General features: G+C 41.4%; 1 non-coding gene and 1 pseudogene across 1 annotated transcript; both read right to left on the reverse strand.

Moving 5' to 3' along the window:
• Nucleotides 1-6,760: 6,760 nt before the first annotated feature.
• Nucleotides 6,761-6,856, reverse strand: LOC123073027 (small nucleolar RNA Z223). Its single transcript, XR_006435555.1, has one exon. It is a non-coding gene; the product is annotated as a small nucleolar RNA Z223 (small nucleolar RNA).
• Nucleotides 6,857-18,488: 11,632 nt separating this feature from the next.
• Nucleotides 18,489-18,571, reverse strand: LOC123073041 (uncharacterized; annotated as a pseudogene).
• Nucleotides 18,572-27,162: the final 8,591 nt, after the last annotated feature.

Here is a 27,162-nt window from a genome sequence, read left to right on the forward strand (position 1 = left end):
GATATGTTCATGTAGATTGGGTAACAAAGGATATGAATCTCTGTGGCTTGATAAATGGAACAATTCACTTCTAGCAGAGTCGCTCCCCTATTTGAAATCACATGTCACTGCTGCAGACCTCTCATTTCTACCTAAGCCAAGTTGAGGTTGATTTATTTCATATGCACAATAACCCATATCGTAAGGATCCATGAGTGAATTAAATATTTTGATAGAATGTGTATTCATGCCATCAATTCATCTGACCAGAACCATAATGGTTTATCAGAACGTTGGGTGCATTACTACATCAAGTAAATATTACAAATTCTTATTGAAGACATCAGCCCACCTAAACACTTCGTATATATTTGGAAATATAAAGAGGATATGTAACATAATTATTTTGCTTGCCTTATTTTATCCAGTATGCTAAACACCCTCAATATGTTAGAGATGAGAAGTTACAACAATGGCAACAACCTGACATATTTTCTTTATGACTCTGTCATTAATGAATATAAAATTTTCCACTGCCCAACACATCGAGAGTACAGAGGGCGAAGTGGAGATTGTTCAGAAGGGATTGAGTGGGGATCGGACTGGGGAAATTGGGATTCAAGTCCTGGATATAATTGTAAAGCTTGAATATATTTGTAGGAAAAATATCAAGATCTATGATACCAAATTAATATAATATGCGAAATTTATTCCACAATGGATCTGATGATGTCAATTTTTTATTTTTTATTTTCATGTAAAAGTTAGTCAAACATTGAAGAGTTGGACTTGAGACAAGCTAATATTCAGAGTAAAAAGAAACAGATGGATTACATAATTTTGCATGAGGTTTATAGAAACTCCGCAAGGCCAACAGTAATAGGAAGGCAACATTACCCAAGGAAAAAATGCTATAGAAAAAACATTCGCAAACTACAGAGCGAAATAGCCACAAAAATCAACAAAATTGTCAGAGGGACAGATGCAAAGATCGCCAACCAATCATAAACATAAAAGATCCAAGAAATTTGTCAATTTATGATAATAATTATATATGCAGTTTTATCATGTCGATCGAGAAAATGAGTTTTTTTATCTTTTGTAAAATACATCCTAGATAAATCTTTTATGATGTGGATAAATAAAATGATTCACTCATATATATAAAGTTTGATATATTGATTTATTTTTTCATAAATCTGATTGTGTTTTATCAAGCTACACATTCTGGCTACAATGTTTCTCCTATAATTTTTGTTGCATATTATTGACTAATGCAGAAAAATTAAATAGGATAACATTCTCTAGACAAACTACTGTTAGAGAAAACAATGACATGTGCACCACCAGAGAATAACAAGTTATGACGAGGGTGAGTGAGAGAACATTTCACAAATCTCGGCAACACTCAATGATAGTTACATTGATTTACAATGGAAAGCGAGATAGTGAATTGGAGTATTATGAGAAGACATCGAGCATATGGATCTGGTATGATATGGTATTTATAAAAATACGGCGAAATGAAAAAAAGAATCAAGTATAAGAAATAAATATTTACATTTTCCCTAAAATTCCAAAAAATCTTTGTGGACAGAATCAAGGGATGAGAAGGACTGTAATAGCGAAAGCTGAAGAATACTATGAGAGATAATTTTTTTTGCATTATGGGAGACATACCACGATCCTTTTCGTCCTTCACCATCACACATCGTTGTACTTGCTAGCAAGTCCATATTTGTCTTATCAGATTCTGGTGCTTACAACAATAAGAAAAGCACTGGCGCATCAATAAAAATTGTACTCACTCCATCCGAAAAAACTTGTCCCAAGCTTGTCCCTCAAATGGATGTATCTAGCACTAACTTGGTGCTAGATACATCCATTTGAGGGACAAGCTAATCGGATGGAGGGAGTATGCTACAACTAGCTGCTTGCGTCCAATTGATGAACTACCTCTACTAAACATACACTAGACATCCCGCCTTCAGCTAGCACCTAGCAGCAGTGGCAGCGGAAGATGTGTTGAAGCTGGACAAGTGGATCTTGGGTTTGGCACACGCGACTGACTATGAGCAGGGCTGGTGGAGCTCATTGTGAGCCTAAACATATCAGATGAGGAGATACTAGACATGCCACTTAATTAGACACCCAACGGAATCACCCGCCCACGTAAATCTTCCACGACGTTGCCGCCCAACCGAATTCTTGATTAACATTGCAATTAGCACCCTTATGTTTTTATTTCCTTACAAATAGCTCCATAAATTTTGCAACTAACACCCTAAAGAAGGACAAAATTTTGACAAGTCGTGCGAAATTTCACTAGAAATTTCGGCAGCATAACGCCATGATTTTGCACAGTTCACTTCACTTGTGATGTCTCCTCAAAAAATAAACTTCCCTTGTGATAACCACGTACCAACATGTCTCAGTCTATTGTTTATGTTATTATTAATATGAAGAATCACACGGCCGGTCTCTAGCTCACACAGAGCCCCCAACAATAATCCTGCAACTTGAACATGCTGACTTTGGCGTCATTAACCAAGAGTTTTACAAATTGAACATGCTGACGCGTTGGCGTCATCTTCCTTCTCTGCCCCTATCATCTATTGTTGGCAGCAAAGACGAAGTCAGAACTTGCATACTTCTCCTCCTCTACATTGAGCCATGCTTCGCATCACCCTCAACGCCTTGCTGAATATGTGGCATCAAAAAACATTATACAATTAACACCCTAATGCTTTTGTTCTCTTACAAACAACACCAATCATTTTGCAATTAACACCCTATATAAAGCTTTTGTTTCCTTACGACAAGTTGGGGGAACTTCCACTAGAAATTTCGGCAACATAACGCCCTGAATTTTGGAGCCACCGTTTGCACAGTTAACTTCATTTGTGATAATTATGTTCATCATGGGACTGGATTATTGGCACTTTGTTAGTAGTCCATTCGATTTTGAATTTGTGCGTGGTGTCACATAAATCGAGTCTAAAGAGCTAGCCATATGTATTCAGATGATGTTTTGTCTAGCTAGAATGGTGACTGAATTGGCACGCATTTGGTGCTATTCTTCATTAAATCATCACTTTGACTAGTTGAACATGTTCGTAGGATAGTTGTTGAACTTGCATATAGATCATCAGTGTGAATGATCTGATGGGTGTGGCAAGCTATCACAAGTTAGCAGGCAGTTTTGATTTGTTCTAACAAAGCAAGCAGTTTCCAACCAACTCTCTGCAGAATTTCGTATAGTGGCGTGTGGTCTAAGCGCGGTCAATTTCTCTCCTGTGCGCTTTAATACTAGTATATACAATACATCGTGCTGCTACGGTTAGCATTGCAGAGGCGCTACTAATGCTACAGTGTCTATAGGCATGGCTACTATAGTGGGGCTACAGTGCAGGTATTTCATTTGTTCTTTCACAGGAGACATGCTAGAGTAGTAAAGTATATGCCCTGTTTTTGCTACCGTCTTCAGAACAATATATTTTTGCTACAGATTACTAGGTGATACCAACAAACAGGTTCGAACTCATAACAGAGTGACAAAGTTATACTGCAAAATCGGGGGAACTCGCAAAAAGAAACTGGCAGTGATTTCTAAAATGACCTTGCAAATTGTTAAAATAACATGGTAGTTATCACTAAATAACCAAGTAGTTGAATCAAATAATTTGACAGTTATCCACAAAACAAGGTAATTAATTACTTTCTTTTAATAATTATTTTATCAATTGATTTGTGGTTGTAGACACTGACAGATGGCCCTCGTTACCTCTGAAGTTTGAGCTACAAATAATTCAATCACTGTTTACAGCTCTAAGGTTAGGACATGTGGCAACTGGGAAACATCTTTTACCAGTGCAAAGAAGCATTGAACAAATTCTGATACATATATTATTTTTACACTATCCTTTGCCCGATCCATATCTCGCCTAGCGTCTTGTTGTCCAGCGGCTTCGTGTTGGCATCTCTTCCATCAGAAGGTTCACAAGAAAACTCATCAAATCGAGTGGTGCCATGCCAAGATTTCCTTAAGGAAGTTTAGATCGAGAAAAGATGCGCTCTTACAGAGTGCTAGGTAGCAGCCACAGTCACAACAAGCATGTTCCAGGCATCGAAGACACGGCATGGCCACTCGGCGAGACAAGATGTTGGTCCCGCTCGATCTAACACCCATGTGGCGAGACAAGGCAAGATCTTGGTGGCCACAGGAAGTGCCTCGCCGACGGAGCATCTCTTGACATTGTGTGAGGAAGCAGATGGGAGGTGGTAGCGACAAGGGAGGGGCGACTTGTGGGGCGCGAGCAACAGATCAGAAAGGGTTGTCGATTTATATTTATAGAGAAGATCTTGCACCGGTTGGCCAACAATGAGAGTGGGGAGACGTTGGATCAGAGGGCGATCCGCGTGAAGATCACGGCAGCCAATGGATGGCAACGGGGAGGAGGCGGCGGATCGACAACAATAATTGAAGGAGGATGCATTGGTTTTGGGAGTGCCTGGTTTTGTGGAGGAATAAGTGCGAGAAAATTAATGTAGGATTTGTTATGTTTCCTAACAAACACGATAAGTACTAGTACTGGAGTTATTAGATAGGAAATACGTAGATAAGACGGAAACTACCTGGCGTTATTTGAGGGAGGGACGGGTCCAATCTTTCTTTTGCATCTGCTTCCCGATACTGAAAAGAAGAACAGATCGGTCATGCTTGCACTAATTAGATTAGAGAAGAGAACAAATGGATCACTTTTTTGTATATAAAACAAAGATTCAACACGGTGCTCCAAATTAGAATACCTAACGACCACTCAACTTGGTCGAGCTGAACCATCAAATGATTAATATAGGGAACACACATAATCTTGGCAAGTCCAAGCTGATGCAATGTACGAGGCGTCAACAAAAACAGTTTCGACACTAGTATATATCATATCCCAAAGATAGTAACTTCTTCATTTCTTTCTTATTATATGAAACAAAAAAGTCGTCACTGGAACGCTAGTATCAGTTTGACCTGCGGCTTCCAACAGCCAAATAAATCATACAAACATCAAGTAAAGGTGCCTCCAGTTTTTAGTGGTAAATTGAAAACACAGTTGCTTTTCCAAAATCATCACACTTGCCGGTATAATGCTGTATATATACTCAAAGTACATACATACAAACATACTAGATAGATAGATAGATAGCTATATTTTTCATGCACCAGTTCCAGTTTTAATGTACTCAATTGAATGAATGAACGAGCTGACATTCATTCTTTGCATGGAGAATTAACCATTTGAGCCAACAGAAAAAGCACACATTCATTCAACCAATCCAATATGTTGTCTGCTACTTGTTGACATTGAACAAAGATACCATGTTTCTGCGGCACAATACAAACTCCCTAGACCATTCCACCAACAGACACCCAACGGAAAAGTAAAAATAAACACAAAAATGCCTATATCTTGTCTTCGAGATTCGCCAGGGCCTTCTTGCATTTTAGCATGTATATTACCTCGAGAGGATCTTGGTCAATTCAGTGCCCACACCACACAGACGCTAAAACCATAAGATTGGGATCTCTTGGTTCATTCAGTGGCTTCAGGGTTTATCTTGCCTCTTGATACGTCGAGACAGCCATTAGGCCGACACCCAGAGAACGGAAAAATTAACATGGCTTTTTTTTCCTTTTTCTTCACCTTCTCAAGTCCTGCGCAGCAAAATGCAATGCATAGATTCAGAAACCGGAGCAATGGGTGACCAACTATTGACTGATACTACCATGTCTTGGCAACAGAAATTTAAGAGATAAAAGTCTAGCATGCATGAAAGTAATTTTGTCATCAGAAACTTCACAGGAGGATTAATTCCTAGAACGGGAAGACTACGTATAGTATATTGGGTCTTGCTGCTCCTAGGCAGGGAAGACCTCAAATCTTGGGTCTATCTACTCCCTAGTCAAATATATATGCAATCAATACAGACTGTGCAATTAGTCCATGAAAACACATCGCATCACCGACACTAGTGCAGCAGCGACCATTAGGTGAACAACAAGAGTGCGATACTATTGTCGACAAACAGTAGTAACTAGGCTAAAACTAGCAACTAGTCCACTGAACAGCTTGTGGACTGAAACAGTACAGCGATATCTAGAAACAACTAGCATCAAAGTAAAATTTTCCTATACATGAATATATGGTCACTTGTTAACACCGTTAGGAGATCACTGGCCATGTAGCAAATAGTATCTAAACCACAACCTGTGCATTGTGCATTACAAATTCAATCAAGACGACGGGTTCACTTCTTAACACCTCACTGGTTAGTTGTGACATGGAGAGAAGCTCTCACCAGGGGTTCTCGGATAGCCTAATAACAATTAGGAGGTTCTCGCCGCAGCTGCCGTGGTGCCGGTTGACGATGAGTGGGGTCAGCCAGCCAAAGCGGCCCACTCAGACGCCATGATGATGACGTGGGGCGGGCCGTCGATGATGTCGACGCAGCTAGCAAGGTCATTCCACAGGTGGTACACCGAACTCCCACTGAAATGGAGTGCGAGCCAGCCATCCTCGGTGTGCTTGCTTGCACGAACTGAATCCACCAAATACAATGACGGGGAGGTCTCCGTGACTGCAGTTGTGGCGCAAAGAATCATGGTTATATTCAGGAGGTCAAAGAAGCAGGGTAATACTACATTCTCTGGTCGAAAACATAAACACGAGGAGGATCTCGAAAGCGCTCAGATTTTCTATCAGGCTAACACAACTGCGCAAAAATGCAGTGGCTCAGATTTTACACAACAGTTTTTTCAGTCATCAATTTTCAGAAGCAGAACTGGAGTGTTTGCTTAAAGTGTTTATCATCACAACCATGGTCAAACCAGAACACACAAATCTAAAAAGAAGACCATTGAATTTCACAGCCATGCATCGTTCAACCCCATAACTATAGACTTATGGTCATCCTTATTTCGAATGATATATGTATGCACCTCCAAGTCCCAGGGTAACAATAAGATAGATTAAGGTTTGCTGGGGGGTGGATCGGGGGGTACATGTTCTTGAGTGCTGGGTTGTGGTTGCTCTTTGTGTTGGTGAAGAGAAGAGGTCCTTCTCCTCCTCCGACAAACCCATCAGCTCATAGAGATCATCATCTTCTTTGATTCTTCTGCTTCTTCCTCTTAGAGATGGATGGATCAACTGCAGGATTCCATCCATGGAGTGCTTATTTGGACAACTTGGCAGGGTTTATCTTCAATCACTGCAGCAAACAGTTCTTTTGCCAACAAAACATGGTCAAGTGGCTGCATACAGAGAAAGTATAGCGCACGATAATGCATCCTACAGCAGCTCAATACGCAACTTAACGATTCAAGCAGCAAATAGGACAAATATAGAATGGTGATTTCATCTAAAAGATAGCTCTCTCTAAATTTTTGAACCATGTGCAAAGAAGCTCACCTGCGTAGTTGTAGCCGAGGCCAGACATCACCACTTCCATGGTTGCGGCTAGGCAAGCAAAATCACAAAAAAACAACACCGGTCCCGTCCATCATCTTGGATGTGATGGGGCCCACACTCAGGTTGGCCTAATGCTTGGCAAAGTTGTTCATCGATCACTACAGCAAACATACAGTTTTTTCAACAAACAAAGGGTCAGCAGCTGGCTGCAACAATGGTACAGAGGAGCGGAACAATGTAGTATCTATCCTACAGCAGCTCATCTACACACAAATTAACAGTAAGCAGCAAAAAGGATAGATATCTTGTTAGAAGCTACAAAAGTCCTTTCTACCAGCTGGACTAGATATCACCAAGATGAGGATATGGCGCAAGATCAACCATAGCATAGAGAAGAAATTGATAGTTCCATCCTGCGATTCGCTCTTGCATCATTCTCTGCAGGCCATTCAAGGGAGAATAGGATTTTGTCATTGTGGCACGCTCCTCCAACCCTCTTCTTCTTGTCGGCTAGAGGGCATCCACCAGAAGAACCTATGTGGCTACCATTGTGGGCGGCAGCGAGGCCTTGATTGCCCCTGGTTGGGTGGATGGCCTGTGCACGCCGAGGCGATGGCCTCATGTTGGGTGGGGGTGGGGGTACTCTCACGTTTGTCATATTTTAGTCTCACCTTCGCGGAAGAAAGGTGAAATATTCCCATGTTTGACTTAATGACTTCAATTGATTATGATATACAATAAGATAAGCATGCACAACTTTTCAACATTTTAATGTTTGGTCCGGATGCATATATTAATAGCTGAAGACTAGCTACATAAAAGAATATATATCAATCAATCAATGGAATTTATAGAATCTTACTCCAATATTATGCATCACACGAAACTGGTTGTCACCTGACAGGGTATCATTACTTCAGGTTTATCAACCTTCAAACTAAAAGGGCCCCCATGAATTATTTAGTAATGGATATCCTAATGGGAAATATAATAACACAATATTGACAATTATTGATTATCTAGATCTATTCCAATTACAACCTGATTATATCATTTACTCAACTAGCAAGCACTAATATGCATGAGAAGATATTTCATACGTTGATGGTTTTGCCATGTTGCATGGATTAACTAGTGACACACACTTACACTATTATTGCTCATATTTGTCTCTCTACAGCTTGTGCATGCATTTATGCACGCAAGGAGAAATTTGAGAGGATGAATATGATTTGAGAATAGTGTACTCTTACTATTATTTTTAGGGGGATATGTTCATGTAGATTGGGTAACAAAGGATATGAATCTCTGTGGCTTGATAAATGGAACAATTCACTTCTAGCAGAGTCGCTCCCCTATTTGAAATCACATGTCACTGCTGCAGACCTCTCATTTCTACCTAAGCCAAGTTGAGGTTGATTTATTTCATATGCACAATAACCCATATCGTAAGGATCCATGAGTGAATTAAATATTTTGATAGAATGTGTATTCATGCCATCAATTCATCTGACCAGAACCATAATGGTTTATCAGAACGTTGGGTGCATTACTACATCAAGTAAATATTACAAATTCTTATTGAAGACATCAGCCCACCTAAACACTTCGTATATATTTGGAAATATAAAGAGGATATGTAACATAAGTATTTTGCTTGCCTTGTTTTATCCAGTATGCTAAACACCCTCAATATGTTAGAGATGAGAAGTTACAACAATGGCAACAACCTGACATGTTTTCTTTATGACTCTGTCATTAATGAATATAAAATTTTCCACTGCCCAACACATTTCATGTTGGACATGTCTCAATATCACATGGGCTTCGAATTGAAATCGTATTGCCTCAATATTGCAAGCTAGGCCTGGTTTACATGAGGAGCTTTTCTATTGTTATTCCACTACGACATCTCGAATTCTGCCAGTTCCGCAGCGCACTCGGCGATGCATCCCGTGGCCTCATATTTCGGAGGATAGGTCCAAGGTAATGGAGAATAGTACCAATACTAGGTGGGCTTGGAAATAGTGTCGTAACTTTCAAGAGGCGATAATTATGGCATATAGCATATTCAGATAGTGGGATGCCGGATGTCTGCATCATGTAGCACCTTGGTCACAAAGTACACAAGTTGCTGGACAGACCGTTTTTCTTCATACGGTTCCCTAGGTCCCTCTTGGAGCTAGAGGAGGAACATTTTCCTCCAGCTTGACCACCAGCGCCGCACTCACAACATGGGGGTCCAAGAGATATACAAGAGCAATGGTTGTCAGGGTTCGGGAGACACTATGACAGGCGGTGAAGTCAGATATACTTTCATTTGCTGGAGGGCCTGCTCTGCTTCTGGGGTCCACCGGAATGGACTGGTCCTCTTGAGGCGTGTGAACAGGGGCAGAGCCTTCTCTCGTAGCTTGGACAAAATCTTCCCAACGCCGCCAATGAACCAACAAGGTAATGCACATATTTAAGATGAGCATGTGTCCTCATCTGCTCGATGGCTTTTATCCTTTTTGGGTTAACCTCGATTTCTCTATTGGATACCAGGAATCCTAGCAACTTTCAGGACGGGACAACGAATACGCACTTGCTGGGATTGAGCTTCATGCACATTTTTGTAGGTTACGAAGGTTTCGGCCACACCTTCCAAGTATGTAGATTTATCCCGTGTCTTGACTACCAAGTCATCGACATAGGCCACCATATTACGCCTGATCTGAGGGCTAAGACAATTCTCATGGTGCTTTCATACAAGTAGCCCATGTTTTTCAATCTGAAAGGCATGCATACGTAGCAGAAAGTCATTACTCCCAATGGGATAAGCAAATGAAACATATTTAATTTCATATTTATGACAATCAACTCATTCAACAATTTACTCATAAGATATAAGTGAAGCGCATGAGTAAATGACAAACTAGTCCAAAAAGATATAAGTGTAGAACAAAGAGTAGCTAAATAATTATGTAACTATATGAAGACTCTCTCTCATTTAAGAATTTCATATCTTGGTATTGTATTCAAACAGCAAGCAAAACAAAATAAAATGACAATGCAAGGATAAGACAACTCATGTGAAGAAGCAAAAAACTTAGGCTCAACCGATACTAACCGATAGTTGTTGAAGAAGAAAGGTGGGATGCCTACCGGGGCATCCCCAAGCTTAGATGCTTGAGACTTCTTGAAATATTATCTTGGGGTGCCTTGGGCATCCCCAAGCTTGAACTTTTGTGTCTCCTTAATTCCTCTCATATCATGGTTTCTCTTTTTATCAAAAGCTTCATCCACACCAAACTCAACAAGAACTCGTGAGATAGTTTAGTATAAACCAATGCAAAACCTTATCATTTTCTACTGTAACAAATCACTAAAATTATTATTCAACATTGCATACTAAATGCCTCTGCATATTCAATACTCCTATCCTCAAATATAATCATTAAACAAGGAAACATATGCAAACAATGCAACTATAAAAGCAATCTGTCAAAACAGTATAGTCTGTAAAGAATGCAAGATTCATCATACTTACCGAACTCCAAAATTATGAAAGAAAATTCTCACTGTAATAAATTTATCAGATCTCAATATTCAAAAAGTTTCAACATTATATCATTCTCTGACTTTTCTAGGGAATTTTTGCAACAGCGGTAAACTTCCTGTTTTCAAACAGCAACATGTATACTAGCAAAATAAGCATGGTAAAGGCCATCCTTGACATTTTTATTGAAACTAAAGATGCAAAACATTATTCTAAATAATATCAAGAATATACTAACAAAATAAAATGACGCTCCAAGCAAAACACATATCATGTGGTGAATAAAAATATAGCTCCAAGTAAAGTTACCGATGAACGAAGATGAAAGAGGGGATGCCTTCCAGGGCATCCCCAAGCTTAGGCTTTTGGTTGTCCTTGAATATTGCCTTGGGGTGCCTTGGGCATCCCCAAGCTTAGGCTCTTTCCACTCCTTATTCCATAGTCCATCGAATCCTTACCCAAAACTTGAAAACTTCACAACACAAAACTTAACAGAAAACTCGTAAGCTCCGTTAGTATAAGAAAATAAAACCACCACTTAGGTACTGTAATGAACTCATTCTAAATTCATATTGGTGTAATATCTACTTTATTCCAACTTCTCTATGGTTCATACCACTTAATACTAGCCATAGATGCATCAAAATAAGCAAACAACACATAGAAAACAGAATCTGTCAAAAACAGAACAGTCTGTAGTAATCTATATCAAAATCGCCAGAAAAGCCACTTCGAGCAATATTCTAGAATTTCTGAGACTACCGGATTACTCTCCTTCCCCACCTGACCCTCCCCCACCCCACCCCCACCCCACCCCACCTACCCCTCCCCCCTCGTCCTCACTGGGCTCTCCGGCGATGCCTCCTGCCTTGGCTGCAGGGCAGGTTTCGCCGGCGACACCGCGCCCCTCGCGCCCTACGGTCCTCGGAGCGACTCGGGGCCTGACCGAGTTCCTTCACCCCGGGCGGTAGGTACGATTTTCTGCGGCAGGGGTGGGGATTGGGGCTGCACTGGAGGAGGCGGAGGGCGGGGGACGGGGAGCGGCGGCGGTCGGTGGCCGACAGGATGAATGCAGCGGGAGACCGAGATGTGGCGCAGATGCAGAGATCCAAGACCTGGTGTTCGCGAGGAACCAAGCAGAGAGAAATCTGTGCGATGCCAAAAGGACTCTGGCTCTACATGCAATGTCGAGGACCGATGCAAACGAGCAAGAGAGGATTTTCGCCATGGCGCCAGTGTTGACGGTGGATCTGATTTTGCTGTGGGCGGAGAGGGAAGCATGCTCAACATCGAGAGTACAGAGGGCGAAGTGGAGATTGTTCAGAAGGGATTGAGTGGTGATCGGACTGCGGAAATTGGGATTCGAGTCCTGGATCCCAACCGTGAGGAGAATCTAGGGAGTTCATTTCCATTGCTGGTGCTTCGCGAGCACGGGGGCTTCAAATTCGAGCTGGGCACGGGGAAGAACTTGGTCAGGAGGGATCTGCGCCCAGGTGACTTACAGGCGGGCCCCGCTATCTGTCAGTGGGAGGAGGTGGATGCCACCTACTTTGGACAGCTGTGGGGGGAGCATATATCAACACCCTCCCCTCCACAAACCGTGCGGCGCGGCGACCATAAGAAGATGGCGAGCCCTAGAGCAGGGGGAGCCACAGTCTGGATACGTAGGGATCTGTGGGAGGAGAAGAAATTCTGGCCTGAGGATTGTTTTCCAGCGGCTGATAGAGATTTGAGATACAGAGATCCGATCGTTTTCAGCTGCTCTGCCTCAGATTCCAGAGGGTTGAGTTTTTCTAGAGATTTGCAGGAGAAGAAGGAGATGGCAGCTGAGTCGTCTCTTTCATATCAATACAAATATAGTATATACTAGTCATCTACCCGCGCAGCTGCACAACCTAGATTCTATAGGGATACATAGTTATGAAGTAAATTTATTTATGTGTGGTGCAAGTGTTTAAATTTCAGATATCATATGAATGGACAAATGCTAAGTTATTCAAACAATCATAAATAATAAACACATGTATTTTAAGCTTCATTATAGGGAAGAGTACATATGTGTTCCCATCCACATTGTGCAAACTACCATTGTTTATGTGAATGAAGCCGTCATGTCCTAGTCCCGAGATAAACCTCCTTACAAAGTTTATGCCACTTACTAAGGGATGGAGAGATTATTAATTAATTCAAGCTATATGGCAAGATACACATCTTCCCGTCTTTTTTGATATGCATTGTAGCAAATATACATACACCTACCACTCAATAAAATTTGAAATGTGAGAGGTATAAGTTCCATGGTTTTTTTTTTCAAACATGGTGTATATGTCAAATATTTGCATATACAAAATTATTAGAAGAGTTGGAGTTGGGAGCATACGTGTTCCATTTAGTGTTGGATTTCATTATTTGTGTTATACAAATATCTATGCAAAATCCTTCATGTTTTTCCGTGAATCAGAATATTTCCTTTCTTAGGGAATCATAATCTTACCTATTAATTCATCCTTATTCACACAAATATCGTCCTTTCGACCATACAAATGTTAGGTCCAGCATCACATCCGACAACACAAGAACATTATTACCTACGAAACAGCCAGTAAACCATGCCAATGGAACGTCAGATATTTAACGCCCCCTGTCTCGCTAAGTTAGGTCCTGCCAGTGATTCAATACATACAAAGCCTGTTTCACATAAATTATGAACTTGTGAAAGCATGGTATAAGCATAAATATATATTCCGGCCGGACCAGCTACACATGCCACTTAATTAGACGCCCACCCACGTATATACCGAATGCTTGATTAACATTGCAATTAGCACCCTTATGTTTTTGTTTTCTCATGAATAGCACCATAAATTTTGCAACTAACACCCTAAAGCTTTTGTTTCCTTACAAAGAAGGACAAAATTTTGACAAGTCGAGGGAAATTTCACCAGAAATTTCGGCAGCATAACGCCATGATTTTGCACAGTTAACTTCACTTGTGAGGTCTCCTCAAAAAATAAACTTCCCTTGTGATAACCACGTACGCAATGTACCAACATGTCTGACTCTATTGTTTATGTTAATAATCAATCACACGGTCTCTAGCTCACACAGATCCCCCAACAATAATCCTGCAACTTGAACATGCTGACTTTGGCGTCATTAGACAAGAGTTTCACAAATTGAACATGCTGACGCGTTGGCGTCATCTTCCTTCTCTGGCCCAATCATGTATTGTTGGCAGCGAAGATGAAGTCAGAACTTGCATATACTTCTCCTCCTGTTTAGTCTACTTTGAGCCAAGCTTCGCATCACCCTCAACGCCTTGCTGAATATGTTGCAGCACCAAAAGTTCTGCAATTAACACCCTAATGCTTGTGTTCTCTTACAAACAACACCAAACATTTTGCAATTAACACCCTAATATAAAGCTATTGTTTCCTTACGACAAGTTGGGGGAACTTGTACTAGAAATTTCGGCAACATAATGCCATGAATTTTGGAGCCACCCTTTGCACAATCAACTTCATTTGTGATAATTATGTTCATCATGGGACTGGATTGGCACTTTGTTAGTAGTCCATTCGATTTTGAATCTGTGCTAGGTGTCACATAAATCCAGTCTAAAGAGCTAGCCATATGTATTCAGATGATGTTTTGTCTAGCTAGAATGGTGACTGAATTGGCACGCATTGGTGCTAGTCTTCGTTCAATCATCATTGTGACTAGTTGAACCTATTCATAGGATAGTTGCTGAACTTGCATATAGATCGTCAGTGTGAATGATCTGATGGGTGTGGCAAGCTATCACAAGTTCACAGGCAGTTTTGATTTCTAAAACAAAGCAATCAGTTTCCAACCAACCCTCTACAGAATTTCGTATAGTGGCGCGTGGTCTAATTAAGTGCGGTCAATTTCTCTCCTGTGTGCTTTAATACTAGTACATACAATACATCGTGCTGCTACGGTAGCACTGCAGAGGCGCTACTAATGCTACAATGTCTATAGGCATGGCCACTACAGTGGGGCTACAGTGCAGGTATTTCATTTGTTCTTTCACAGGAGACATGCTAGAGTAGTAAAGTATATGCCATGTTTTTGCTACCGTCTTCAGAACAATATATTTTTGCTACGGATTACTAGGTGATACCAACAAACGGGTTCAAACTCATAACAAAGTGAAAAAGTTATACTGCAAAATCGGGGGAACTCGCAAAAAGAATCTGGCAGTGATTTCTAAAATGACATTGCAAATTGTTAAAATAACATGGTATTGATCACTAAATAACCAAGTAGTTGAATCAAATAATTTGACAGTTATCCACAAAACAAGGTAATTACTTTCTTTTAATAATTATTTTATCAATTGATTTGTGGTCGTAGATACTGACAGATGGCCCTCGTTACCTCTGAACTTTGAGCTACAAATAGTTCAATCACTGTTTATACCTATAAAGTTAGGACATGTGGCAACTGGGAAACATCTTTTACCAGTGCAAAGAAGCATTGAACAAATTCTGATACATATATTATTTTTACACTAACCTTTGCTCCATCCATATCTTGCCTAGCGTCTTGTTGTCCAGCGGCTTTGTGTTGGCATCTATTCCATCAGAAGGTTCACAAGAAAACTCATCAGATCGAGTGGTGCCATGCCAAGATTTCCTTAAGGAAGTTTAGATCGAGAAAAGATGCGCTCTTACAGTCAAAGTGCTAGGCAGCAGCCACAACAAGCATGGTCGAGGCATCCAAGACACGGCATGGCCACTCGGCGAGACAAGATGTTGGTGCCGCTCGATCTAAAACTCATGTGACGAGACAAGGCAAGGCAAGATCTTGGTGGCCACAGGAAGTGCCTCGCCGACGGAGCATCTCTTGACATTGTGTGAGGAAGGAGATAGGAGGTGGTAGCGACAAGGGAGGGACGACTTGTGGGGCGCGGGCAACAGATCAGAAAGGGTTGTCGATTTATATTTATAGAGAAGATCTTGCACCGGTTGGCTAACAATGAGCGCGGAGAGACATTGGATCAGAGGGCGATCCGCGTGAAGATCACGTCAGCCAATGGATGGGAACGGGGAGGAGGAGGCGGATCGACAACAACAATTGAAGGAGGATGCATTGGTTTTGGGAGCGCCTGGTTTTGTGGAGGAATAAGTGCGAGATAATTAATGTAGGATTTGTTATGTTTCCTAACAAACACGATAAGTACTAGTACTGGAGTTATTAGCTAGCTAGGAAATACGTAGATAAGATGGAAACTACCTGGCGTTATTTGCGGGAGGGACGGATCCGATCTTTCTTTTGCAACTGCTTCCCGACATTGAAAAAAAAAAGAACAGATCGGTCATGCCTGGACTAATTAGATTAGAGAAGAGAAGAAATGGATCACTTTTTGTATATTTCAACGCTGTGCTCCAAATTAGAATACCTAATGCCCACTCAACTTGATCGAACTGAACCATCAAATCAAGGTAGTAATTCTCAGATGATTAATATAGGGAGAACACATAATCTTGGCAAGTCCAAGCTGATGAAATGTGCAAGGCGTCAATGAAAACAGTTTCGACAACGGTATCAGATCCCAAATATAGTAACTTCTTCTTCATTACTTTCGTATTATATGAAACAAAAAGTCGTCAGGAAGGAAGACTAGATACTAGAACGCTAGTATAATGCGGCTTCCAACATCCAAATAAATCATACAAACATCAAGTAAAAGGTGCCGCCAGTTTTTAGTGGTAAATTGAAAACACAGTTGCTTTTCCAAAATCATCACACTTGCCGGTATAGTGATGTATATATACTCAAAGTACATACATACAAACATACTAGATAGATACATAGATACATAGATATATTTTTCATGCACCAGTTCCAGTTTTAATGTACTCAATTGAATGAATGAACGAGCTGACATTCATTCTTTTCATGGAGAATTAACCATTTGAGCCAACAGAAAAAGCACACATTCATTCAACCAATCCAATCAAATATGTTGTCTGCTACTTGTTGACATTGACCAAAGATACCAAGTTTCTGCGGCACAATACAAACTCCCTAGACCATTCCACCAACAGTCACCCAACGGAAAAGTAAAAATAAACACAAAAATGCCTATATCTTGTCTTCGAGATTCGCCAGGGCCTTCTTGCAGTTTAGCATGTATATTCCCTCGAGAGGATCTTGGTCCATTCAGTGCCCACACCACACAGACGTTTGAACCATAAGATTGGGATCTCTTGGTTCATCCAGTGGCTTCAGGGTTCATCTTGCCTCTTGATACGTCGAGACAGCCATTCGGCCGACACCCAGAGATTGGAAAAATTAACATGGCTTTTTTCCTTTTTCTTCACCTTCTCAAGTCCTGCGCAGCAAAATGCAATGCATAGATTCAGAAACCAGAGCAATGGGTGACCAACTATTGACTGATACTACTAGGTCTTGGCAACAGAAATTTAAGACATAAAAGTCTAGCATGCATGAAAGTAATTTTGTCATCAGAAACTTCACAAGAGGATTAATTCCTAGAACGGGAAGACTACGTATATTATATTGGGTCTGGCTGCTCCTGGGCAGGGAAGACCTCAAATCTTGGGTCTATCTATCTACTCCTAGTCAAATATATATGCAATCAATACAGACTATGAATTAGTCCATGAAAACACATCGCATCACCGACACTAGTGCAGCAGCGACCATTTGGTGAACAACAAGAGTGTGATACTATTGTCGACAAACAGTAGTAACTAGGCTAAAACTAGCAACTAGTCCACTGAAGAGCGAGTCGATTGTACAAATATCCTGAAATAGTACAGCGTTATCAAGAAACAACTAGCATCAAAGTAAAATTTTCCTATACATGAATATATGGTCACTTGTTAACACCATTAGGAGATCACTGGCCATGTAGCAAATAGTATCTAAACCACAACCTGTGCATTGTGCATTACAAATTCAATCAAGACGACGGGTTCACTTCTTAACACCTCACTCGTTAGTTGTGACATGGAGAGAAGCTCTCACCACGGGTTCTCGGATAGCCTAATAACAATTAGGAGGTTCTCGCCGCAGCTGCCGTGGTGCCGGTTGACGATGAGTGGGGTCAGCCAGCCATAGCGGCCCACTCAGACGCCATGATGATGACGTGGGGCTGGCCGTCGATGATGTCGACGCAGCTAGCAAGGTCATTCCACAGGTGGTACACCGAACTCCCCCTGAAATGGAGTGCGAGCCAGCCATCCTCGGTGTGCTTGCTTGCATGAACTGAATCCACCAAATACAACGACGGGGAGGTCTCCGTGACTGCAGTTGTGGCGCCAAGAATCATGGTTATATTCAGGAGGTCAAAGAAGCAGGGTGATACTACATTCTCTGGTCGAAAACATAAACACGAGGAGGATCTCGAAAGCGCAACAAGTCAAGAAGCACAAAGAAACCAGAACCAGATCAAAACATATGGAAGAGATGAAGGTATATAGTCTCAAATATGTTCAACTCCTTTTCCCAAAATGCAAAGGCTCAGATTTTACACAACAGTTTTTTCAGTCATGAATTTTCAGAAGCAGAACTAGCATGTTTGTAGTCACAACCATGGTCAAACCAGAACACACAAATCTAAAGGAAGTCCATTGAATCCCGCGGCCATGCATCGTTCAATCCCATCACTACAGATGGATGTTCATCCTAATTTCGAATGATATTTGTATGCACCTCCTAGTCCCAGGGTAACCATAAGACCGATTAAGATTTGCTGGGGATGAATTGGGGGTACCTGTGCTTGAGTGATCTTTGTGTTGGTGAAGAGAAGAGGCCCTTCTTCTCATCCTCCGATGAACCCATCAACTCATATAGATCGCCATCTTCTTTGATTATTCTGCTTATTCCTCTTAGAGATGGATGGACGGATACTCTGCAGGACACCATCCATGCTTATTTGGACAACTTGGCTAGGTTGATCTTCGATCACTGCAGTAAACAGTTTTATTGCCAAGAAAACAGGGTCAAGTGGCTGCATACAGAGAAAGTATCCTAAAGCATCTCTACACAAGACTTAACGGTTCAAGCAACAAATAGGACAACACATAGAAATGGTGGATTTCACATAAAAGATGGCTCTCTCTAAATACTTGAACCATGTGCAAAGAAGCTAACCTACGCAGTTGTAGCCGAGGCCAGACATCACTACTTCCATGGTTGCGGCTTGGCGAGCAAAATCACAAAAACCACCGGTCCCATCCATCATCTTGGATATGATAGGTCCCACACAGGTTGGCCTAGTGCTAGGCAAAGTTTCTCATCGATCCCTGCTACAGTTTTTTTCAAACAAACAGAGGGTCAGCAATTGGCTGCAATAAGGGAATGTAGAGGAGGAGAACAATGTAGTATCTATGCTAAAACAGCTCATCTACACACACCTTAACAATAAGCAGCAAAAAGGCAAGATATAAAATGGTGGTTCAGTATAACACCTTCATGTATTTACAAGTTAATAATTGAGAGAATGAAGGACCATCAGTACATAACATAGGAGGTTCCGAGTGCACTGACTGAGTGAGTGAATTATTAACAAAAAGAAAGAGATGTGCAGGTTGCTCTCTTCAGAACTGCACATTGTATTTACAAGTTAGTAATTGAGGGAATGGACGAGGTTTCGAGTGCACTGAGCGAGCGAGTGAATTGTTAACCGAAAAGTTTAAACCAACGAGGAACATTGGAGACTATGTCGATTAACAGTAGCAACTAGGCTAAAGCTAGAAACTAGTCCACAGTGAACAGGAGCATGGTGCGAGTGTCTAGAAACTATGCTAATCGCAGAGCAGCAATAACTTGAAAAAAGAACATCTTCGTGGGAGGGCAGAGCAGAGCACTGGCGGAGCTACCTGTTACAAAAATAGGCCATGGCCCGCCCAGCCCATAGAGTATACGGCGGAGGATTGTGAGTAGACTATGCTGTGAAAGAAAACAATAGTGGATTTCCTTTGTACTGGCCTGCCCATCTTTCGTATTGTAGTTCCGCTACTTGAGTAGAGAGCCACCTGGTGCGGTGAGTCGGCGTCATCATCGCCTCGAGGTTGAGGTACGACCCAATGATGTCCTCGGCAACATCAGGAGCATGACTATAAACCACACTAAAGCCATATATCTAAATAATCTAGGAGATTGTCATCCACGAGAATAGTCCAGCATGAATCCTAACATGTACAGCAATTCTCAACCAACGTGTTGTCAAGTGCTATGGACGAATAGCGTTGCCATTAACAGAAAAAAATCATATCTCTCGTGGAGGCAGAAAGGAACCCTCTATATAATCATGGACAGCACAACATGGTAGCAATGAAATCTTGCGAAGCACAAGTATTGTGACATATTCAACAAGACAAATAACCACAGTAATAAGATTGTGGTGGCTGGAAGACCACCACCAGAGTCAGCAACCAATAGCCGGACCGAGAGAGAGAGACCATGGACTCGCCTTACTGAGGAAGAGGCAGCCGCTGTTGCGGAAGTCGAGGTTTTAGAGGTTACATAACCTCGAAGGATCGGCTATAGAAAAATTGGTTGCTTACATAACCTGAAAGAAGGGGAAAGGGTTAAACAAAACAAGGCTATAGACAAAATTTTATCAGGAAACTCTGACTGAGCTAGAACAATGGCACATGTACTATGCACATGCACATATACAGATTTACAACTAATAATATCAACACATTGATCTTAAACAGAACAGGGGCATCATGCATACCCTGAGCTTTAAAATGAGTCAGAGACGCCCTACTAGGAACAATGAGTTAGGCAATATGACACAGTCCAGCCGACAGCAAAGAGTTGGTGCAAACTATCTACTCTGAACAGAAAAAATAAAATAGAATAGAATACCATAGATGACTGCCTAGAAAGAAACTTATTTTGCCTATAAACAAGTCATGAGTGTATATGTATGCCATTGTTGCAAAACTAAAGTGCATTTGACGTGTATATCAAATTCATTTGTACCATAGGAGGTGCTTCGTGTTGGCTTGGTTACATGTTTAAACATGCAAAGCAACTCAATGATCAGTAGACGGCACTGTTTTTATCTTACAATAAACAAAATCCAAGTTGGAAAAATGAAATATGCTTACGGAACTTATATGTTTTCTGCTGTACTTTCAACCGATATTTTGCAACCCAAGTCATTGACCATTTTTCTGACTAAACATCACCGACAAACAAAAGAGACCCTACCACTTCTGTTCGGGTTGAGATTGAAGAAGAGTATATCCAGTTATAAATAATGTATGCAACAAAATGTTTCGGGACAAAATTATCTCATTGGCAACCATTTTCTGGATTCTAAGTATTTCACAACCATGAAGTCATCCCATTTGTATATCTCCTAACAGAAAAAAATAAAGGATCGTATGTTTGGTGGAGGCAAAAAGGAATCCTCTATATGATCACGCATAGGCAGCAGAACATACTAGACAAGGAATCTAGCAAAGAACAAATACTGTGACAACAAGACAGATGATCACAGCAACAATATTCCAACGAAATGAATGTGGGCTGCTATTAAGTCTTTGCAGGTGCACCACAATGAACTGCTATGTAGTCTTGAGGTAAAAAATCCACTAAAACCTCGAAATCGAGAAGCAAAAATGTTGCATCACAGATCATAAAACCCTTGGAAGTCACCATGGCACGATGGCCAACACAAAACAAAGTTAACCACGACTGATGGCCATGGACATGCAGACAACATGAAAGAGAGAGAGCAGAAGAGGGAACCATTTAATTACCTGCTATGCGGTCCTAGAAGAAGAATGAGGGCCACCGGATGGGCAAGTCAGGAGGAGTCGGAGAGGAAGAAGAATCCATAGTGCACACCACAAAGTGGCTCTGTGGCTCTGTCATGCACCTGCGTGCGTATCCCGGTGCTGTCTTACGTCTCCGTCATGACACGGTGCATCCCCACGATTGGCATGACCGTACAGGGCTTGCCGGCTCCCAAAACTCCTCTCATAAGCATGGTTTTTGAGTCGCGACTCATGAGAGTCGCTCTGGGGCAGCAACTCGGAAGAAGTCGAGCCTGCGTTGTGACTAGTCGCGACTCAGAATCGCGAGTCGACACTAACCCGAGTCGAACATATTTTTGCGACTAATAGACTAGTCGTCGACTAGTCGCGACTAGTCGAGCGACTCGAAATCCATGCTCATAAGTTTGTAACTGGGCTCTGTTTTTTAGTTTCCTGCACTAATGTTGAAATATGTAAATATCTGTGCGAAATCAAAAGGAGGTCATTTGACTGCCCTTTTTGGTAGCTCTAATTGACACAGATTTCATGTCTGAACTTTCCAATTATGAGGTCGCTTTCATGATGAAATCCACCATAAACTAGAGTTGTTATGCCAGCAGTTTCATACTTTGGTTTTAACATGGGTAAAGTCGCGATGGCAATAGCCCTGCTAGTAATAATGAAATTTCCCCCTAAAAACGAATACCATATAATTTTATCTCTGTTTTTGGTACGTTTTTGCTCAGGTTGTCCGCAAAACAAATAACCTGCTATCCATGACAACATTACCAACGCTCAAGATCATATGAATAAAAACACCACGTCAAGCAAACAGATTCACCACAGCAACCATCTACTCCTCATACTGTCAAACAAACACACACAAACAGTTATCCCTAACCACTTCTAATCTAATCCTTCTAACCAAACAACAACATAGTTATCCAACCAAACCAAACAACAAAAATAGGCTATCCCTAACCACGTGGTTGGGAATATCCTAGAGCAAACCAACCTCGCCCTCCAACCAAGTGCCACCTAAGTATAAATTGCACAACACCTACACAACACATGCCTCTTGGTTAGAGAATATGCCTCGAGTGCCTTGGAGTACACAGTAGCATGATTTAACTCCAAAACTAGGCAAGCAAATCATGCATAAATGAAGGGGAGCCTTGGCGCAGCGGTAAAGTTGTTGCCTTGTGACCATGAGGTCACAGGTTCGAGTCCTGGAAATAGCCTCTTGCAGAAATGCAGGGAAAGAATGCGTACAATAGACCCAAAGTGGTCGGACTCTGTCCCGGACCCTGCGCAAGAGGGAGCTACGTGCAGCGGGCTGCCCTTTTAAGCAAATCATGCATAACCACTAGACCAAGGACATGGTCTTAAGTTAGAAATAACCAGGAACCCTATAACCAAACCTTTCATAATCACAGTTTAAACTCAATAAATACAAAATGGTTCCCTATACTAATAATAAGGCAGATATATGCAGTGACAGTGGCAATGGTTAGAAAATGGGAATGACTCGACAACACTGAGTTAGACCACTAAAATCTCAAGATTCAATCTATGAAAGGCATAGTACAGCATTGTTTTATTAAGCCTCTGCGAATGCTAACAGGACTATAGCTATCAACAAATTAATGAAAAGCACCGGCGCATCAATATAAAATTGTACTCACTCCATCCGAAAAAACTTGTCCCAAGCTTGTCCCTCAAATGGATGTATCTAGCACTAACTTGGTGCTAGATACATCCATTTGAGGGACAAGCTTTTTCGGATGGAGGGAGTATGCTATAACTAGCTGCTTGCGTCCAATTGATTAACTACCTCTACTAAACATACACTAGACATCTAGCAGCAGTGCAATTGATAAACTACCTTCAGCTAGCACCTAGCAGCAGTGGCAACGGAAGATGTGTTGAAGCTGGACAAGTGGATCTTGGGTTTGGCACACGCGACTGACTATGAGCAGGGCTGGTGGAGCTCATTGTGAGCCTAAACATATCAGATGAGGAGATACTAGACATAGTAACTAGCTAGCTTCCTGACTCACAAACCAACATCAACGGTGTTGTAGCTGCAATGGAACTTCCCCCTAAAAATGAACACCATACAATTTCATCTCTATTTTTGATACATTTTGCTCAGGTTGTCCGGGAAACAAATAACCTGCTATCAACGACAGTGTTACCAACGCTCAAGCCCATATGAATAAAATCACAACGTCGAGCAAAAAGAATTATGCCTCAGTGCCATGGAGTAGACAGTAGCATGATTTAACTCCAAAACTAAGAAAAGGCCCTATCGAGAATATTAACAGCAAGCAAATCATGACTGGACCAACGACATAACAACCGTACATAACCAGGAACCCTATAACCAAACCTAAGCCATGTAAACTTCATAGCAACCGCAAACAGTTTATAGTGATGAACTGAAACCATGATTATAGGCAGCGAGAAATCAAATAAAATCAATGGCACTGCTAACCAGGAAGCCTGTAATCAACCAAGGCATGGCATATACAGTATGCCAAAACCACAACCAGGGCTTGAACAGCTTCACCTCTAAGAAGCAAATCACCACAAGAAACACCTTCGACTCGATGGCCAGCACAGTAGAGAGGGGACAGGGGAATTACTCATCGCAGTTGTAGCCGATTCCGTATATCACACGCCTTCTTGAGGATGCCACTTTGCAAAAGGTAGACTCCAAGTAAGTTCAAGTGGTGAATTCAACTTTTTGGAGCCACCATGGTCCACCTGCCATGGAGCTAGTCAATATTTTGCTGAACAATCTCACCTAAAAAAAGGAACTTTTTTATAATTACAGTTTAAACTCAATGAAAACACGTTCTTATACTGATAATAAGGCAAATAGAAAAAACAATTCTGGTGGGAGAGATGATTCTGGAGGGTTTTTCTGAGTTTTGAGCCATTTAGAGGGATATGTGGAGGATTTCGCGGCAGCAGCCACAACGTAGCGGCGAGGCTCCCGGGCAGCTATAGCGCAGCTATCGCGGCTATTTCACGGGCTATTTTAATCTATGCTAAAATCTCAGGATTCCATCATGAAAGGCATAGTACATCGTTGCTTTTTTAATCCTTGCCTCGGCGAATGCAAACAGGACATGAGCTATCTTACAATAAAAAAATGGCAGAGGGGCAAATACATGGCGAAGAACCAAGTAACAAATGGTCGTGCAGCGATCACCGCATTACAATTTTCTTATGAGATTCTGGTGCTTACAACAATAAGACATCAACAAATATATGAAAAGCACTGGCACATCAATATAAAATTGTGCAATATAACAGACAGCTGTAGGCATCCAATTAATGAACCACAACCACCATATACAATAAACAGCAAGTGGTAGGAGTTTTCCAGTTTTGAGGTTGCATTCATGATAAAATCCACCATAAACCATAGTTCTATAGCAGCAGTTTTGTACTTTGGTTTTAACATGAGTACGTCATGCAAAAACCACAACCTGGGTTTGCACAGAATCACCTCTAAAACCAAATGACCACAAGTAACACCTTCGGCGGGATCAACAGCATGATAGAGAGGGGACAGACGACTTACCCATCAGAATAGTAGCCAGTGCCAAAATCACACGCCTTTTTGAGGATATACCAGTTTGCAAAAGGTGAACTCCAAGTAAGTTCAAGTGGTGAACTCAACCGTTTTGAGACACCGCGGTCCACCTGCCATGCAGTTAGTGAATATTCGATGAACAATATTATCTAAGAAAGGGAACTTTTTCATAATGACAGTTGAAACTCAGTAAATACAAAATGATTTCTTACACTGATAATAAGACAGACATGTGCTGGGCAATGGTTGGGAAATTGAAATAATTCTACTACATCGAGTTAGGCCGCTAAAATCTTAGGATCCCATCATGAATAACATAGTACATTATTGTTTTATTAATCCTAGGCGAATGCGAACACAGGACAAGTGCTCTCTTACAACAGAAAAAATGGCAGAGGGGCAAATACATGGCAAAGAACTGAGTAACAAACGGTCATGAAGCCATCACCGCATTACATATGTCCTATTAGATTCTGGTGCTTACAACAATAAGCCATTAAAAAAATATGAAAATCACTGGAACAAACATATAAAATTGTATGATTTAACTTACTAGCTGCAGGCATCCATTGATAAGCTACAGTCCTGTACAATAAATAACAAGTGGTAGGGTAGAATATTTCTACCTCAACTAAACATACACTAAACATCCAGCCAGCCTTCAGCTAGCACCTAGTGAAGGAAATATGCCCTAGAGGCAATAATAAAGTTATTATTTATTTCCTTATTTCATGATAAATGTTTATTATTCATGCTAGAATTGTATTAACCGGAAACATAATACATGTGCGAATATATAGACAAACATAGTGTCACTAGTATGCCTCTACTTGACTAGCTCGTTTATCAGAGATGGTTATGTTTCCTAGCCATGGACAAAAGAGTTGTCATTTGATTAATGGGATCACATCATTAGGAGAATGATGTGATTGACTTGACCCATTCCGTTAGCTTAGCACTTGATCGTTTAGTATGTTGCTATTGCTTTCTTCATGACTTATACATGTTCCTGTAACTATGAGATTATGCAACTCCCGTTTACCGGAGGAACACTTTGGGTACTACCAAACGTCACAACGTAACTGGGTGATTATAAAGGAGTACTACAGGTGTCTCCGAAGGGACATGTTGAGTTGGCGTATTTCGAGATTAGGTTTTGTCACTCCGATTGTCGGAGAGGTATCTCTGGGCCCTCTCGGTAATGCACATCATTATAAGCCTTGCAAGCAATGTAACCAATGAGTTGGTTACGGGATGATGCATTACAGAACGAGTAAAGAGACTTGCCGGTGACGAGATTGAACTAGGTATTGGATACCGACGATCGAATCTCGGGCAAGTAACATACCGATGACAAAGGGAACAACGTATGTTGTTATGCGGTTTGACCGATAAAGATCTTCGTAGAATATGTAGGAGCCAATATGGGCATCCAGGTCCCGCTATTGGTTATTGACCGAGAATAGTTTTAGGTCATGTCTACATAGTTCTCGAACCCGTAGGGTCCGCACGCTTAAGGTTTCGATGACAGTTATATTATGAGTTTATGAGTTTTGATGTACCGAAGGAGTTCGGAGTCCCGGATGAGATCGGGGACATGACGAGGAGTCTCGAAATGGTCGAGACGTAAAGATCGATATATTGGACGACTAAATTCGGAGTTCGGAAAGGTTCCAAGTGATTCGGGTATTTTTCGGAGTACCGGAGAATTACGGGAATTCGCCAGGGAGAAGTATTGGGCCTTATTGGGCCCTGCGGGAAAGAGAGAGGGGCTGCCTAGGGCAGGCCGCGCGCCCCCCAAGG

This window comes from Triticum aestivum, chromosome 3B, assembly GCF_018294505.1.
Source record: "Triticum aestivum cultivar Chinese Spring chromosome 3B, IWGSC CS RefSeq v2.1, whole genome shotgun sequence".
In the NCBI taxonomy this organism is placed as follows: Eukaryota; Viridiplantae; Streptophyta; class Magnoliopsida; order Poales; family Poaceae; genus Triticum; species Triticum aestivum.